Source organism: Rhinatrema bivittatum, unplaced genomic scaffold (genome assembly GCF_901001135.1).
Source record: "Rhinatrema bivittatum unplaced genomic scaffold, aRhiBiv1.1, whole genome shotgun sequence".
NCBI lineage: Eukaryota > Metazoa > Chordata > Amphibia > Gymnophiona > Rhinatrematidae > Rhinatrema > Rhinatrema bivittatum.
Window position 1 is genome coordinate 487,813 of NW_021820444.1, and position 19,776 is coordinate 507,588.

The window sequence follows — 19,776 nt, forward strand, 5'->3', positions numbered from 1 at the left end:
TTCTTTCTTTATATACAATTTAATAAATATATATATATATATTTTTTTTATTTTTTTTTTTTGCAATGGATGTAAACTGGGAATAGGCCCCTTGAGCTGCTGCTGTTTCATTCCCTCACAGGAAGCGTGATTATTTACTCCCACTCCAATATGTACTGTGAAATCTCGCAACACTGCAGCATATTTGCAGTTAGGATTTTTTTTTTTTTTCAATTCTTTGAGCAAGTCCCCTCCGCTCATCCGGAACCCTCTTCGTCGCGCTTCACTTTTTGACGAGGAAAAGCCAGAGCTGGACGTTTGGTTTTCAGCCCGGCAGCAGAGAAACGGGAAGCCAGCGATCAGCCTGGAAGGGTGGGGGTGGGGCGACGGCTGCAGGGCGTCAGGCCTACCCCAGCCACTTACCCAAGGCTGTGCAGAGGGGCAAGGGGTAGAGATGACCTTTGATCCTCTGCCCCAGGCCCCTCCCTCCTAATGCATGGCAGGACCCAGGGAGATGAGCACAACCAGCTGGCGGCTTTTCCCTCGAAAACTGAATGGGAAAAGTCACGCATGGAGGTATTGCCACTCTCCCATCAGCAAGATGCCACGTTATCCTCCGTGCACTTAAAACTACTCTCTAATCTCAATGCAATCAGCTGGAAACCTCATTAGAAAGTGAATGAAAGTGGCCTCTAAGCTCTAGCCCCAGCAGTTTAATGGCTCACACCCAAGGGTCGTTTAAATCGGGACCTGGCAGTGACGGCTGTATAGATGGCCGCAGATAAAACCCGAAGCGTCCTCTGCAGCTGATCCTTTCCCTGCTTAATATTACTGCAAATTCCAGCATTTTCACAGGACAGGGCCCCGGATCTGTAAACGACACCCTGGCACAGGATCGATTACACTTGTCTAGAGTTAATGAAAATAAAAAAGATCAGGGAAAGATGGAGGGGGGGGAGCAGGCCTGAAACTGAAGGAACCTCAAGGCATCCCTGAAGCCCCCGTGAGAGTTGACCCCCACCCCAATCAAGGGCGTCAGTGCCCGCCGGCCGGAGAAAACTTCCTTTAATCGCAAAGGCCCGCGTTTCCCCTGGGAGCCAGGAAGCGAGGGCTGAGCGCTGGGCAATCGGGACGTCCTCGGATAAAGCGCTGCACGCGGAGTTTTGCAGAAATGGGGGGGGGGGGGTGATCAGGTGCCTTCCTTTCCGCAGGCTCGGGGGTTAGGGGCTTTGCTAATTCAATTACCAACCGAGCAGGCTCAAAAGATCGGGCCGAGTGGCATTTTGGAAAGGGGGTGTCGGGGCTGATGAGGGCCTAAGCCGGCAATACCGAGGGCTCGGCGCGCTGCCCCGCTTTCCACCGTTTCTAACATCTCTGCCAAGAAGTAAGTATACGTTTCTGTAAAACTATGAGCCTAGGGAGTTTCAGTTTTACTTTGTTTTGGGACTATTTTATTTTTTAATCATTATATGATTTTTTTTTGAGGGGAGAGGACGAACTGGCCGCATATTGAAGCCTTGAGCAACGCGCACATCTGTGTCCACCCAACAAAAAAAAGAAATCGCGCATCATTTGCTCCACTTGCCGCCCCCAGGTTTTTGCTGCCCCCAGCTGCAGGCCTAGGCTGCCAATAGCGCAAGCCACGCTCTTCAAGGCTCATCAGCCCTATATTGGGATAAGTACAGGGGATTGGGGATTTTCTGTGACATCACAGAATGGGGGACTGAAGATGGACGTTTCTGTATCCAAAGTCTCCTTAATTGCCTTATGTCAGCGATAAATGTATTATTGCATGCGGAAGTTAAGTATGAGGCGTGGTCTAGCAGACAAGGCGATAGACTGAGCCTGATGGACGCCAGAGTTCAAATCACGCTTTTCCCACTGATGTTCCTTGTGACCTTGGACAAGTCACTTTATCTCCTGTTACCTCGGGTACCCATTTACACTGTAAGCTCTTTGGGGCAGGGACTTACCATAGCTGAATTCTAATAATGCTGCAAGTTGCCTTGAGTATCCTTTGCAAAGGGAGACAAAAAAATTATTCTTCCCCACTCCCTGCCCTCCCCAGAATTCAGTCTCTCATTAACCCTATCCTTCCCCTAGAAGTCTCTCTTCTTCCGTCCTCTCTTGGTATTTCTATGGCTTTTGCCCTTTCCCCTGGTCCCTGCCCGTTTCTTCTTCTGTCTTCCTATCTCAGGTCAGCCTCTGCTTCCCCCACAGCTGTATTTCTCTGGGACGTGTCATGGTCTCATCCCCTCCCCATTCATTGCAGCATCTTCAGGGCGTATCCTGGCTCGGCTGTTACCTTCCCCCCCCCCCTGCCCTGGTCGCTTGGCTTTCCTCGCCCCTCATCGCCCAACACCCCGTTCACTCCCCCCCCCCCCCCCTTCTGATCACAGTGGTCCAGCCAAAAGTCACCCAAGGAGCCCTGCAAACGGGTACAGGTTCTGGAAACTGTGAGCAGGGCCGACTTGAAGGGAGTCCTGGATCTTCGTCTTCCAAATAAGATCCAGCGCTGAGAAAACACGTTGGCAGGTGGTTGCCTATTCCTTGTGATCTGAGCAAATCCTTCCTCCACCGAGCAGGAAAGACGACTTCCTCCATGCAGGCCGGCTGCCCAGGAGGGATGCCAGTTCCTTTCCTGCTCAAAACAAGGATTTTGCCAGCTCAGCTCGTCGTCCTAGCAAGTTACCTGCTCCTCGAGGGGAGGAGAAGTTTAGTTCATGAGCATCTTCCGAAATTCCCCATTGATTCTGCTCATGGCGCCGGAAACTCCTGGGAGCTAGTCCTGGCTCTGCCAGGGATTTTCTCCGTGACTTTGAACAAACCAGCGAACCTTCCTGAGCCTCTGTGGATCGGGCCACGACATTCTTCCTTTTCCTACCCCTCTCTCCTTCAGAGGCTTGTCACAGGTGCTGTGGCTCTGCCTCCATGTCACCGCTTTAATTGCATAAATCAGGGATTTATGCAATTAAAGAAAAACCTTGTTGTGAGGGAAGAGATGGGAAAGGCTAAACCATTTTTTTTTTTCATTAAGCAAAATAGGTACAGGGGAGCAGAGGCCTGGTCTAGCGGTAAAGCAAGGGTTCTTCCACTGATGCTCCTCATGAGCTGGCACAAGTCACTTCTCCCTCTGGGACCAGGGACCAACTTCCTGAACCTGCACCGTGACTCACCTTCAGTACAAGTTCGGCAAGATCGTTGTATTAAATCCAAACCCGCATGAGTGCCTGCGAGAAAATAGCGGCAAATGATCTAAATAAACACCAACCATTTCTTCAGATTTCAGATACAGCAATGGTAGTACAAGTGTCGGCATCTTTCCCTCTTCTTCATCAAACCAGGCATTTAGGGTAGAAGTACTTACTAAAGTGCAGTCATTTTGGTAGGTCACCGCAGCTGACTTGGCAATGCTAGAGAAGCAAAGGCCAATGTCACGATATGTAAGCGCATTCAGCAGCGTTTGTACCGTGGTGTTCAATTCGTTCCCACCCCTTCCGAAAAACTCTAAAAAGCCACTGGCTGCAAGGAGAGAGTGGGAGAGCCAGGAAGCGGGGAGGGGAGGTCCCATGCCTATGCAGAGAGAGGAGATGTTATGGCTGTGCTGTTTATTGTCAGCAAAGCCGCTCAGTGTCCAGGTTAAGTGCGGGCACATTTTCAGCCATAAGCTGGCTGGTTCGCTTCTGGTCAAAACTTCATTTACGGTCCCTATCTTTAAGAGTTCCCCTAAAGTTAGCCAGCTACAATTAATCTATGCCCGTGATCGGTGTGCAAATAAGACACTTTCAGGCCGATACAGTACAGCCTGCTATTGGACGCGCGTTTTCCCTTACCCCTTATTCAGTAAGGGGAGGAAAATGCGCGTCCAACACGTGGCACCTAATAGCGCCCTCAACATGCAAATGCATGTTGATGGCCCTATTAGGTATGCGCACGGGATACAGAAAGTAAAATGTGCAGCCAAGCCGCACATTTTACTTTCAGGTGCTGCATATAGGGAAAAATAACCCTTGCTGTAGTTACACGATGTTAGGATCCATATTAAGAGCTACCACCCAGGAAAAAGATCTAGGCGTCATAGTGGATAACACATTGAAATCGTCGGTTCAGTTTGCTGCGGCAGTCAAAAAAGCAAATAGAATGTTAGGAATTATTAGGAAGGGAATGGTGAATAAAATGGAAAATGTCATAATGCCTCTGTATCGCTCCATGGTGAGACCACACCTTGAATACTGTGTACAATTCTGGTCGCCGCATCTCAAAAAGGATATAGTTGCAATGGAGAAGGTACAGAGAAGGGCGACCAAAATGATAAAGGGGATGGAACAGCTCCCCTATGAGAAAAGGCTGAAGAGGTTAGGGCTGTTCAGCTTGGAGAAGAGACGGCTGAGGGGGGATATGACAGAGGTCTTTAAGATCATGAGAGGTCTTGAACGAGTAGATGTGACTCGGTTATTTACACTTTCGAATAATAGAAGGACTAGGGGGCATTCCATGAAGTTAGCAAGTAGCACATTTAAGACTAATCGGAGAAAATTCTTTTTCACTCAACGCACAATAAAGCTCTGGAATTTGTAGCCAGAGGATGTGGTTAGTGCAGTTAGTGTAGCTGGGTTCAAAAAAGGTTTGGATAAGTTCTTGGAGGAGAAGTCCATTAATGGCTATTAATCAAGTTTTCTTAGGGAATGGCCACTGCTATTAATTGCATCAGTAGCATGGGATCTTCTAGGTGTTTGGGTAATTGCCAGGTTCTTATGGCCTGGATTGGCCTCTGTTGGAAACAGGATGCTGGGCTTGATGGACCCTTGGTCTGTCCCAGCATGGCAATTTCTTATGTTCTTAGAAATTAGCGCCGACCTTTGGGTCGGCGCTAATTTCTTCCAGCACCGGGAAAGTGTACAGAAAAGCAGTAAAAACTGCTTTTCTGTGCACCCTCCAACTTAATATCATAGCGATATTAAGTCGGAGGTCCCGAAGAGTAAAAAAAGTAAAAAAAAAAAAAAATTGAATTCGGCCTGCGGCTGTTGGGCCGAAAACCGGACGCTCAATTTTGCCGGCGTCCAGTTTCCGAGCCCGTGGCTGTCAGTGGGCTCGAGAACCGATGATGGCAAAATTGAACGTTGGCTGTCAAACCCGCTGACAGCCGCCGCTCCTGTCAAAAAGGAGGCGCTAGGGACGCGTTAGTGTCCCTAGCGCTGCCTTTTCCCTGTTTCTACCGCGCCACCTAATTTGAATACTGCACCGGCGAGGGGCCGGTGTGCGCTCGTCCGCTCTCCCGCAGACTTTACTGAATCGGCCTGTATATTATTATTATTAGTTCGGGGTTAGGAGCTGACCTGTATATGGCGAATAATCATTTAGCTTACCAAAGAATTTCCTAAGCTTTCCAGCCTGGTGCTGCTTTATTACTTGAGTTTGCAGAGGTTTTATTAGTTTATCACCAACAATAATAAAAATATATTAAAAAAAAAAAAGCATGGGAGAAAGGACATCAGTTTACAGGGCTGCTAGCAGGAGGCAACAGTCCCCCAGAAAGGAAGAAGCATCCTGGCAGAGCAGGAGGAGGAGCTGGGAGTGGGAGCAGGGAAGAATAGAAAAGGAGGCAAAGCAAAAAAAAAAAAAAACTCGCACAGTAAATACTCCCAAAGAAATCAAGACAAACTGCAAAGTGGCCAAACCAGCCAACAGGGCCTGTCAAATTACAGTAAGACAGCGATGACAGGGAGATTACAAGAGAAGCACATTAGACCCAGCAGTACAATTCAACGGGAGGCAGGAATCCCATTACAGGGAGAGTGCAGGATTCTCGGACTCAAGAAGGGCCCCGTTTCGCTGATGGAAGATCTGTGGCTTGCTAATGCATCTGCCATAAGTGCGGCTAGTCCTTATCAGCTGCGTCTTCTTGTGTCGTTTTTCCTGCTGGCCTGCCCCACACACACACACATCTGTGCTCGGAGTCCCATGAATATTGCAACTCGTTCGGTTTCAATTACGCTGTAGTGCCTTCTGAGCGGCCACCAGCGCAAACAGCAAAATTGCTCTGCACTGTTGGGCCCTCTTCTTCAGTAAATATTCCTAGCTCTCCTTACGTTATTTCCCATTCTCTGTTTTATTTCTAACATGGCACTTGTTTTTGGAAGGAAAAAGAATGTATACATGTCGACCACAGCTCAGCTTTTTACATCTCTCTTCCTGAGTTCATTCCTCTGCTAATTTTTTTTTTTTTTTTGCTGCCTTTCTGCTGTACGTGTGTGACTGTAATGCCTGCAGGAGTGAGTCGGGGGTGGAGGGGAAGCTATGATGATGAACAGCACAGCAGTGCCCCGGTTTACTCAACTTCGCTCAGGTGGAAGAGAAGAGAAGCTTTCAGCATTAGTATCTCCACAGCAATCAGGGCCATCATAGGAGATCTTTATGATTATTGGCTTTAAAGCTTGCACAAAAAGAACCGGGTAACTTTTGCCCTTTACAACTAAATTTAAGGATCAGGAAAACTCCTGCACTCTCTAATGTGCAAACATTTTCCTATGACATTTTCCTTCCTTTCCATTAGTTGCAGGAGATTAACGAGTTGCCCAAAATATGTGGGTTCAGACTGTACACGTCAACGAGTTTTGAGGAGGAAGGGGTTGCATTTTTCCCCCTCCCTTCTTTATAAATCTGGAAACAAAAAGGTCTGATTCACGGAGGTTTCTTCTCCTTCTGGGTCCATAGGGAAAGAGTTTGTCGAATCAGAGCATTTCAGTGTCGCCCATGGAGAGCAAAATCCACTTCTTACTGTGAGAGAGAAGGGCAAGGCAGCAGGCCACTGACTCTCGCCGCCAGCAGAGTTAATCACCTCAAAAACCCTTATCTTAACTTAGAAGATGGAACTTGAGGGGACCCAAGACAGAAGTGGCCTGTGCGGACACCCAGGTTTTGAGTTCTGCACCTTGCGTGTTGTTGTTGTTGTTTCCTGCTCCTAACCTAGCAAGCTGGTTGCGTCTGCTCCGTGAGGATCGGATTCTGTTGTGATGATGCCAAAAGCTGTGTCTGCACAGGCAGCGATGATGATGATGCCATGGCAATGCCCTAAAGCCGGTTTCCCTCTCCACAGGGGAGTGCCTACTGCTCGGTGCATTCGTGGGTAGTTGGAAGGCACTCCAGAACCTGCAAGGGGCACCACGGCCCTACCTGCAGACTTTCTGGACCTTTCGGAAGCCCTCGAGAGGAGGGTCGCGGATGGCCCACGGAGGCCAGCTTGTGCTCTCTCTTGGGAGAGTTGATTGATTCGGGGCCTCTTCTTTTCAGTCGGGAGATCTCCGGAAAGCTCCACAATGCCACAACATTCTGTCTGCTCCTAAGGGGATTACTTCATATAATCTGAAGTTTGAAACCAGAAGCTGAAGCTTCATCAAATGTGAATGTTTGTTTTTTGGTTTGTTTTTTTCTCTAAAAGGTACGGAGAAAACAGTTTTTGAATCAGAAACAGTTGTGTCTGCTCAAGTTGGCAAAATCCAGGACCTGGAAGGTCAAATTGCTTTGCTTTTTAAAAATAATTAAAGAGAATGATATTCTCCAGAAAAAAGTGGAAATACTGAACAGTTGCACAGACTGGGGTACATTTTAAAAGGATACGCGCGGGCGTACATGTGCGCGTGCTACCCGGCGCGCGCACATGTACGCCCAATATAACTTGTTCGCTCAGCTTATAAAATCAGGGGTGAGAGAGCACAACGGTGTGCACAATTGTTCACCTTGCGTGTGCCGAGCTGCGCTGCCTTCCCCCATTCCCTCCCAGGCTCCCGAAATCGGAGCGGCCTCGGAGGGAACTTCTCTGCACTTTCCCCCTTACCTTTTTTTTTTCTCTTTCTTCTTTTGGGGGCTGAAGCAAGTTGCGCGCGATCCCCGGCACAGCGGCAAATATGGCCGCTGTGCCGGAAGCCTGACCCCGCCCCTTTTTACAAGCTCCAGGACGTACACGTATCCCGGGGCTTTACGTGCATCGCCGGGCCCTTTTTAAAACAGGCCTGGCGCGTGTAAGGCCGGTTACGCACCTAACCTTTTGAAAATCCGGCCCTTTGTATTGTATTCGTTTTCTGGTTCTTAGAAAAGTTTGGTTACGGGATCTATGCAAGTGTTTTCGTCAAGTATTTTTACACAGTTTTAGTGAAGTGCTTCCAGATTTATTACTTGTGTGCGACTAAAGGTCTAGACTCTCAGGGATCCCGTGTTTAACCTAACACAGAAAATGGCAGAGGGTGAGGAACGCACTTTTGGGAAAGGCATTTTGTTGATTGACTACGTTCATTTTGGAAGTGAACGGGAACTGGTTCTGAAAGTTATTTCTTCAGACAAGACCTTCCTTTCTTGACCAGAAGACTAGAATCCACGCTGGTCAACCACCCCCAGTAGGAGACAGAAATGGATTTGAACCACAACAGGATGCTTTAACAATAGGGACTGAAATCCCCATGGAAGCCTTTAATTCAAATGGATACTTTTACATGAGTTGAGACAGGCCCTTGTTTCTAATGGCCGCAGGCTTCCTTTTTAGGGTTTTGGGTTATTTTTGCGTTTCCTACTGGATTACTCTTTCGTTTTGTTTTATCCTTGGCTTCCCTTTTGGTTTTCTGGGCTGATACAGCATACAAACATGGGCTATGATGACAGACGAAGAGCGCAAGGCTCATCCAGTCTGCTCAATGGCGCGCCCGGTGCATTGCCATCCAGCCCAGTAGCACTGCGGCTTTCCCGTCATTTCTTTACAAAATACAAAAAACGTCTCTGCTTATCACTGGCCCTTGAATTCTGTAACCTCCACGTGAAGCTGCTTCATGCATCCACCTTCCATGAAGAAATATTTCCTAATGTTCCTGCTCGGTCTGTCCCCTTTTGCAGACTGTTAAGCTTACTCTGTGTTAGAAACACTAGACTCTGGTCATGGCCTCTCATTCTAGCACTTCCTTTCCACTGAGAAATGTTTGCTGTGTGGGAATTTGCATTAACTGTTTCTTGGCTGTAACACCGAACGCTCTGTGCATATCAGAGAGAGAACAGCTGCAATGGACAGCTTGGGTCTCTGCCAGTCAGCAAGCAGGATTCCCATCCCATCCCAGTTTATAATTACCTACCAACGGGTAATAGGGAAGGCATTTTATTTATTTATTTATTTATTTATTTATTTATTTATTTAACATTTTTCTATACCGAACTTCATGACAAGCTTCATATCAGGCCGGTTTACATCAAACTTAGGGGTTAACTTAACAAAACCATATAACAAGAAGGCCGAGGCGCAGTTACAAATAACAGGGAGAATGAACTTGGGGGCTAGGGTAGCCAAGAAATAAAGGACAGAAAAAACTGGAGAATGAACACGAATGGATATACAATGGCTGGGTCGGGCATTTAGACTGTTGAGCTAAATGAAAGAATTGTTGCAATGTTAGGCTTAAGGGAAGGCTTGGACAAAAAGCCAAGTCTTGAGTTTTTTTCGGAAGGTAGTCAGGCAGGGTTCTAGTCTTAGATCAGTCGGCAGGTTGTTCCAGATGAAGGGGCCAGCTGTGGAGAAAGCCCATTCTTTCGTGGAGGTTAGTCGAGCGGATTTAGTTGGGGGAACTTGAAGGGTTCCTTTGTGTGCCGCTCTGATGGGTCTTGCAGATGTGTATAGTTTGAGTGGGAACTGAAGGTCTAACGGAAGTTGGTTGTGTATGGATTTGTGGATAATGGTGAGTGCTTTGTGCAAGATTCTGTATTTAATAGGTAACCAGTGTAGGTTTCTAAGTATAGGGGTGATGTGAGTTCTCCAGTTAGAGTTGGTTAATATCCTGGCTGCTGAGTTCTGGAGCATCTGTAGTGGTCTAGTGGCAGAGGTCGGGAGTCCTAAGAGGAGAGAGTTACAGTAGTCGGTTTTGGAGAATATTGTTGACTGAAGGACAGTTCTGAAGTCCTGGAGATGGAGGAGGGGTTTGAGTCTTTTCATTACTTGTAACTTAAAGAAACAATCCTTCGTAATATTGTTGATTGATTTTTTTAGGTTTAAATGGTTATCAATGGTGACTCCTAAATCTCTAACTTGAGTGGTCTGCACTGGGAGAGTTGCCCCTCTCCAAAAAGCACAGGGTGTTTCCCAGCACAAGAAAAACTAATCCAAAAATTGTCCAAATACCACAAAAATCTCTTTACTCAAAAAAGAGGCAGATCCTCCCAGACAGGAAGTGTACTGATGAGGAGTCTCCTCTAAATGCAAGAAAATTACCAAGTTGGATTGGTGGGCCCAAACGCAGCAGGGTAAAAGGAAAAAACAGCCCCTTACTCTTCAAGAGGCAACTCAAAATGACCACGCTCTCTCTTCCTTTAGCTCTACCTTATGCCCTTGGGATAGCCAATCACAGTCAGCTCTTTGGAGAGACTGAAGGGGAATAGAAAATCCCACTGCTGTTACTAGTCCTGATGTAAGGGACCTAGCGCCATCTAGTGGCAAACTAAGATTGGCCACATATATAACTGACAGCTCTAGAAGTGCAACTGTCTGCAGAATATTGCTCTAGGCATGTGCCTTGGATTAAAATACAACAGTAATTTTAAACAAAAATTTCCTGATTTGTTTCATTTCATTTTGAAAATGAAAGAAAAGCAAGAAAGCTGAATTGAATCCATATTTGTTTGCTTCACGTAAATTTGTAATCTGACTTGTTGACAACTCCCCAGGCTCTCGAGTTTCCCCCACCCTGACTTTCGTCACAGGGCAGGAGTGATCCCCAAGTGCTTGTGCCCTGCCTATGCTGTTTCCTATAATGGCACCAGCCTTTAAACGTTGTCTTACAACAAAATTATGCTGGACTCTTCTGGCCGCTTAGTGCCATTTTGCTAAATAACAAAATGGCAAAGCCAGCACCATTATAAGAAACAGTACCAGTAACTAGGGAAGAGGCATACAGCGGGTACAAGGCAAGATAAATAAATAAATAAATAAAGGCCCGGTATTATTTTTATTGTTAATGACACAAGGGAAAGATACGTATTCTGTCTGAATAGAAATTGCATAAATAGTATACATCCCATACCAAAACAGCACCAATTTCCAGTACTCAAACAGTAAACATCTTACCTAAGAAAAGACAACACCGAAAATATTACACCAGGCCTTAAGACACCAATACATCTCCTATTAGGAAAACGGACCAAGCCAGGCTGCTATAGAGTCCTACACAGAAACTACAAACCAGCAGAAAACCTCACCTGAATCACGTGCTGACCCTCACCTAACAAAGAATAAAGAGACAAACGCATAACTAGAAACATGCAGACAAAATCTGAACTGGAAACCGCAACAAGCCAGAGTCTCTGTATGCAGTGTAACAAAGGAAAAAAGAAACATCACCCATCCTTATAAAACAAATAAAAAAATATAAAATAATAGCAGTAAAACCATACTAACAAAAAGAACAGATTATTTCAAAACAGCCGATGAATGGAATATCCAATAATTAAAACTTATAAAATTTCTAGATACCAATAAAATATTTCAAAATAGCAGACACAAAGACCCAATAATGAAAAATAAGGATACAAAAAATGTTTTGCTCTGCATACCTGGGAACGTTTGATATCTGAGTGCCCTGAGATTGTTTTGAATTAGCAGGAGGAGGGATGGTTTGCTTGCAACTTTCTCCTCCCTCTCTTACACTGGCTCGCAATCACTCTCACATATACACATGCTTTTTCACTGTCACTTATATAGGCTCTTAGTTACACATTTACACACATGCTGTCTGTTTTTTCATGCTTACACATACAGGCTTTCAATCACACATATATACATGCTGTCTTTTTCTGTCACACACAGACTCATTCACATGCTTACACACATGTTCTCTCCTTTCTTTCATTTACACACGCTCTCAATCACATACTCACATGCTCCCTCACCTAAACCAGTTCTCAATCATACACAGACACACATCTCTCTCTCTTACTTATACACACAGGCTCTTAATCATACATACGTATGATCTCAATCACACACGCATACTCTTTCACACAAACAGGTTTTCAATCACAAACTTACACATACAAGTTCTCAGTCATACACTTCCATTCATGCTCTCAATCACACACATACTCTCTTTCACATATACAGGCTTCAGTCATTCACATACATGCTGTCTCACTCAAACTCACACATGCTTGCTCATTCACTCACCCTCCCCTCCCCCCACCGAACTAGCGACAGCAGCAGCCTCTTCCACTTCCAACCCTAAAGGCAGCAGCAACCTACTTCACATTCAACCCTCGCGGAGAAAGGAATCCCATCGGGTGCGGGGGTTGGTGGTGTTCTTTGTTTTTCTCCGAGCCACGCTGCTCCTTCCTCAGGCCGGGGCTCTCTTCTCTTCTTCGGGCCGACACTGCCCGCACTAGCATGGTCTCTTCTTCCCGTGCGTGCAGCCGCTACATACCACTTCCTCTTCCGGGCGGGGCAGGAAGAAGAGAGCATGCCGGTGCCGCTGACTCCAGCTCTCCTGCTATCAGGTCCTCCGCCCGGGCTTAAAAGGCTATTTCGCTCAGATAGGGGGAGCGGCTGGGTCAGCGGGGGACCGGGAAGTGTGGCAACACGCTGGTTGAGAACCACTGGTCTAGAGGGTGGCTACTAAAATGGCCAGTGGTCTTCGCTGTAAAGTGTATGGGGGCAGACTTAAAGATCTAAACATGTATGTAAATCTCTCTGATGCATATCATTATTGACATCCTGAAAAACTGACTGGTTAGGAGAGGCTTGGGAGACCTTACGTAAGACCATGTAACCCCTCAGAGAAGGAAGGAGAACACAGCAGAACAGTCTTCCTTACTTTCATCCATTTTAAGGGGAAATTACGAGTAGCCCACATAATTTGCAACGCTGGGGGTACTTTTTAGTCCACATACATTGTAGTTGGCTTGGAAAGGGAAACAAGATGTTTTGATTGATTGATTCCTTTTGGAAAATTATCAAGTGCAAAGTAGACGTCCTGAAAGCGCCTCCGTGCCTTGCACTTGCGGTTTGGACAGGCCGGCGGCCGAGAGAGGGTAAAATTATCCTAAAGACCCCTTGCTCTATTCCAGCTAAATGTGTGCGTGCTACGGAAGCCTGCATGGACATTTTAGCCAGCAGAGGAAGGTAATTTCCAACAAATCCATTTACCCGAATAAATGGTTCAGGAACTTGTTCCATCAATGTGTTTTTTTTCATAACTTCTTTGGGATCATTTTTTTTCCCTCCTCAAAGGTAATTCATCAGCCTAATCTGTCACTCAGAAATATAATCGGATCACAGGGAATGCCTTACTGTTACAACTCTGCCTGACAGTCGCTGCGGCCGTAAAGATGAAAGCAGGGCCTGGCTGAATGAAGAACCGGGGCTCAGAGTGACGCTGAGCACCAAAGACCGACATTTTCAACGGCTCCCAGGAACCAGCTCCCTGCACAACTGCGGAGCACGGCCATGAAAGCAGCTGTAGCTGTAAGAGTGTAACGGAGAACAGGAAAAACGCTGGAGGCCATGATGGCTCTCTGATCAGTGCCAGACGGGAACAAAAAACATGGACAAGTAACTCCCAACCTTTTTTCAGGGTTAGTTTTTCTGTTGTCATCAATAATGTAGGGCCTTAAATTGGACTGAGGCACTGCGCCATTAAAAATTTAAGTTAGATAACCAGCAGTGTGCAAGTGGCCACTGTTAATTAGCTGTAGTGATAATTAGAAAGAGAGTGCTAGCACATTAAGCTGCCCCTACCTAGCAGAGAAGCAGCTTGTATTAAGCCAATGCGTAATTGAAAACGGTTAATTTTAGCTGCCTATTTTCTCTTCCATGGTTCCTCTTACCCCACCCCTCTTAGATGGGAAGACTCAAGTTGTTTGCATAGTAATTTCATGGCAGGACAATTAACTGTTCTTTGTGTGTCCTGGAAGATAATTTAATGGCGTGATAATCTTTATAAGAGCTAGGGATCTGTTGAGATTGGAGTGCCAAGATTCATTTTGAATATTTAGCTCAGTGCTACAATAATTTTGGTTTCAGTCTATTTTTAGCTCCAAGTGGTGAGATACGAAGGGTTATGTCTACCCTTTCATCACTCCTTTTCATCCTCAGCGGTGAATTTGTAACGTCATCTCTGCTTGGCTCTGTAAAGTCAATGAAATGAGACAAACCAGGTTCATTGTGGGCAACCCATAGAATTAAAATCCAAACTGTGCCCCTGTCCCCTTCTCCCTACACTCTGTAGTGAATAATTGCTATGAAAGCAAGGGTATTTTAGTGAAAATATCACTTTTGAATCAAGCCATCCCCGTCTGTTCCACCTTCTAATTACAGAAGCATAAAAGACATAATTTGGAATTTCATCATAAAAACGGATCTAAGTGATATAAATACATTCAGTATTCTCTTCAGACCTTGCAGCACACATCTGTCACAGCACACACAAATCAGAGGTAGCAGGGGCTTATATATCTGCCTCTTCACCAACAGTCTTGTCCCCTTCATTTACAACAGCTTCTTATCCTTCATTCTGCCTCTGTGGTTGCCAGCAATTCCAGGAGCTCTGGTTCAGTCGGGGAAGTCTTCTGGCCCATTTTAGAACAAAGGCATTTTCAGTGGCAATACCTGCACTATGGCATGGCCATTCTTTGGATGTCAGATTAGAGATAAACTATCTTGGCTTAAGGAAGAGAGTATAAAGTTTTCGCTCCTCCCAGTGGATTGATGTAGCTTTAAGCGACCTTCTGGAGATGGATTTCAAAACTGGGCTGTAATGTGGTGCTCTTAACGCAAATGGGCTTAGGCTAGCAAAAAGGGATGTGCAAAACAAATTTCGGTTTGTTCGTTCATTCGGTTCATTTCGCATTGCGATTTGTTTCATTTACTTTGGGACAAAAAAAAAAATCATTCTTTTATTTGTGTCATTCATTCATTTCCCAATGGGGGAAGCAATGCATCCTATTCTGGGCTCTAAAACTGGGGCTTTTCCATCCCCGTCTGGTGAAACTTGCAAGCAGTATCAGCAGTAGAGGGAAGAGCATTCTAAGACATCAGGAGTGAGACAAAATGGCACCAGGATAGCCCAAGAACCGAGACAGGGTCAAAGCAGCTCAGACAGAAGCATAAACACTTAAAGGCCCCAGGGGCAAAGCAGCATCAACAACGTAAATAATACCCAGAAGCTCCAGAAGAGGGCCAAAGGGCACTAACAAAAATGGTATGGAGATCCAAGGCACCTGAAGAGGGGCAAATGGCATCAACAGTGGCATAAAAACTCCAGAGCATCAAGAGAGGGATGCGAGCAGGTGTTTGTGGTGACATCTGCCTCCCCGTTGATTGCTAAGGTTTATTTGGCTGGGTAGGCCCACATCCCTTCTTCCTTCACCACTCCATGCTCATCCCTCCCAAAAGTGTGCGCTTAGTGATGCTCCCAGAAAATTGGACCATTCTCTGGTCAGGGTTCTACAAGTAGCTTGCTCCTTTGCAAGAATCTCCAAGGTATTGTGAGAGGGACAGAGCAGCACCCACAGCATCGTGAGGACTCCAGGACACTAAAAGAGGAACAAACAGCACCGACGGCAGTGGCATGAAGACCCCAAAGCCCTGTAAAAAGGGAAAAGCATCTGAAGCCAGAGAAATCTCCGGAGGAGGAGGTCTGTAGCAGGCTTGATGCTGCTTCTCTACAGCAGAGGTTCCCAACCTGGGGTCCGCAAGACCATCCCGGGGGAGGGTCCCCCAGAAGGGGTGCAAGAAAGTTTAGCCGGGGAGAAAACGAATGTGCCACTGCTGCCTGTGATTAGCTGAGCTGCTGCCACAGGCCAGGAGAGTGAGACCGGGGCTTATTATGGCCCCGAAAACGTTACCCCATGCTGCTACAGACCAGGAGGAGGAGGGACAGAGAGGGGCCACTTGCATTCATTAGAAGCCTCAAACTGCACTGTTGCATGTTTAGCAGAGATGGGGGGGGGGGAGGGGGGAAAGAGGGGACCGATTGCAGCCCTGGAGAATCATAAACCCCACTACTGCACTTTGCGAGCAGATTTTGGCTGTCAGATCTTTTGTATCCTCGGCTGCACACTGAGGAAAGGCGAGGACAGCTGAGTTATCAGAATGGTGAGAAACGTTTCCCACTAGTGCCACAAGCTCTGCCTCTGGCCTAACAGATAGAGAGGAGAGGGTGGGGGGAGTTACACCAGAAAAGGGAGTAGAATGGCTGAAAGGAGGAAATGGGACTGGGCTTGAGAGTATGAGGGGAAAGAAGGAGACAGGAAAGAAGGAAGGAATGGAGGATAAAGAGGGAGACAGGAATCTAGGATTGACCTGGTTAAGGGGAGTGAATGGAGGGCAGCAGCCTATCAGGGGAGAGGAGGAGAGGACCCCCAGGAATCATACTGGACAAGGAAGAGAGGGAGGGAGGGATAGAGGGCCACCATGATTCAGGAGGTCCACCATCAGGTCACCAGACCAAAAAAGTCAGGGCTCTCGGATGCTGATTAAATCCAATTTCCCTTAACCATTGCTGTGAAAGCAGAGAGCAATGTTGGAGTTGCATCAAAAGTATAAGGGGGTAGTAAGCGCCGCATCAGCTAGTTACCCCCATATTTATTTGTTCCCCAAACCCGTAAAAGGTGGGGGCCTTAGTTGGCTGCTGTCTGAATCCGATTCCCCTTTTCTCACTGCCGTTGAAGCAGAGAGCAATGATGGAGTTGCATTATGTAGAGCCATTAAAATCAGCTTAACAGTGCTGCCCCATGAATACAGAGGTACTACACCAAATTTAGTAGAAACAAATGTAAGTTTATTATTGCATATAAAAAGCAATTAGGGGATCTCTGGAAGACACAGAGTAACAGCTCCATCTTTCCAGAGCTATTCCTGTGTGTCTCCCCGTATGTCAGTGAGTTCTGGCTTTTTATAGGTAAAACATACAATAATCCCTAATAAGAATCCATGAATGGGAGTATCATGTACCACGTGTCTTGTGTTAAAACAAGATAAGTTAAATCTAAGTTGCTCTTTCCCGCCTCCCATCTTGAGGCCCAATTAAGGCCTAGTTAAGACCCACGTGCCTGCCGCTTACTGTCAATCTTCTGTTAGTCTTTCATTCTCTTAAGCTCAGGGGAATCTCCAGGACTCTCTGATTTCACTGGGGCCCCTCAGGTGGAGATGGTGTTCTGTGAGAAGTGACCTCAGCCATTTGCCCTTTGTAACCTCCTGACCCTGCGTCATAAGTTTTGAGCAGCATCTAATGCAGTCCAGATGTCTCCCAGAATCTTCATTTTAGGGTCAGTCTGAGGTTGTTTATGGCCAGAGTTTGTTAGGCCAGAGACAGCAAAGGGTTCTCTGTAAGCTGAGTGAACCAAAGTCTGAGCCAAAGTCTTCATGTTAGGCTTCCCATATATCAATTAACAGTATCAAGGCTTAATTGTTAAGGGTAGCAACCACCACACCAGCAAGTTACCCCCTGTTACCCTCATGCACTTTTTTTTTTTCTTTATTTCCAACCTCTAGCTTTTAGGGATCCACAGTGTTTATCCCATGCCCCTTTGAATTCCTTGACTGTTTTCATCTTCACTACTTCTTCCGGAAGGGCATTCTAGGCATTCACCACCCTCTCCATGAAGAAATATTTTCTGACATTGGTTTTGAGTCGTCCTCCCTGGAGTTTCATTTATGACCGCTAGTTCTATTGAATTCTTTTCAATGGAAAAGGTTTGATGATTTTGCATTATTAAAACCTTTCAGGTATCAGAAGGTCTGTATCAAATCTCCCCTGCACCTCCTCTCTTCCAGGGAATACATAAAACTTCCAATGCTGACCCCTCACCATTTTGGTTGCTCTTTGGACTACCTCTATCCTGTCTTATGGGCACCAGTATTGACCGCAGTACTCCAGGTGAGGCCTCACCAAGGACCTGTACAAGGGCATTATCACCTCTTTTTTTTTTTTCTTACTGGTTATTCCTCTCTCTATGCAGCCCAGCATTCTTCTGGCTTTAGCTATCTCCTTGTCACATTGCTTCCCCGCCTTCAGATCATCTGACACTATCATACTAAGGTCCCTCTCCCAGTCCATGCACATTAGTCTTTCACCACCCATCACATAAAGCTCTTTTGGATTTCCGCACCCTAGATGCATGAATCTGCACTTCTTGGCATTGAGTCCCAGCTGCCAGATCTTCAACCAGTCTTCAAGCTTTCTGAAATCACTTTTCATTCTCTCTACTCCTTAGGTGTGTTCACTCTGTTGCAGATCTTAGTATCATCCCCAAATAGACAAACTTTACCTTCTATCCCTTCTGCCAGGTCACTCACAAACATCTTGAACAGAACCGGTCCCAAACCAATCCCTGTGGCACTCCACTTATTACCGTTCTTTCTTCAGAGTAGGTTCCATTTACCATTACTGCTGTTTCCTGTCAGTCAACTACGGTAGTTTTTAATCCACGCTACTACCTTGGCACCCACTTCCAAGTTTCTCAATTTTGTTCTCGAGTCTCCTTTGTGGGATCGTATCAAAAGCTTTACTAAAATCCAAGTAAATCACAACGAGCGATCTTCCCTGATCCAATTCTCTAGTCACCCAATCAAAAAAAATCAATCCTATTTGTCTGACAGGACCTTCCCCTGGTGAATCCCTGCTGCCTCGGGTCTAGCAACCCACCAAATTGTAGATAGTTCACTAATCCTTTCCTTCAGCAAAGTCTCCATTATTTTCTACCTTTTGCCCGTACAAACTGGGCAGAAAGTAGAAAATATCCAAATTCAAAAAGTAAGTCCAGTATTCCCACTGGTATAGAAGACATCCAAGTGTAAGCCCCAAAATATTACAGTATCTTTTCACCCTTGCTTGTGCATTGCAGCTTGGGCAGAAAGATCAGCGACCCAGTCCTTCTGGATACTGGGGGGGGTGGAGGGAGCCTTCTCTGCAGACTGGTCAATTGTAAATCCAAAAATCATCTTTGCATCCAGCGCAGACTTGTTCTCAGTGTGTTTGGATTGGGGGGGGGGGGGGTGTGACTGGTGAGAAGGGAAGTGACTGGGGTGACAGATGGGAGAGAGACTGGTCAGGTGGTATCTGGTGAGAGAGGGGCAGCCTGGTGTGTATGTGGGGTGAGCTGTCACCCCATACTGTCATCTCAGACACCTTCCCACACACAGGAAGCTGCCTCTCTCTCACCTACCTGTCACCAGCTGAGGAGGCAGTGTTATGTCCTGGGTAAATTCAAAACAGAGGGCAAAGGAGATGGGTAATGCTTTTATTACTAGAGGATATCTCCCTTCAGTCGTGAAACATGCGCACAAAAGAGCCAGATGGGTTAACTGGGATTTTTTACTGATGCCACGAGTCCGTGAGGCAGCTTTGCAACCAGTGTGTGTTTTACCATATTCTCCTCATGTTTATAAGATTCAACACATTATAAAGAGGCACTGGGGTGTTTTAGGTTTACATTCTGCATTCCACGAGAGGCCAGTATTTGCATTAACCAGGGGAAGGAGCATCAAGGATATAGTTGTGAGGTCCAAGTTTGACAAGTCAGTGAGATCAACAGTTGGTCAGGTTGAACAGTGGGGACGTTATCCATGTGGGAATTGCTCTATGTGTGATCAATCATTTAGCAGCAATGTTTTGCCTCTTGATAAATTATCTGATTATATATTGAAGGCATCCACTTCTTGTGCCTCTGTTTGAGTAGGGTATATCACGTGGCCTACGTGCTCTCTGACTATGCGTTCTGTTCACATTCAGATGGTTGAGCGCTGGAGTACGATTAAGCATGGTACGATTGAGGCCCTGT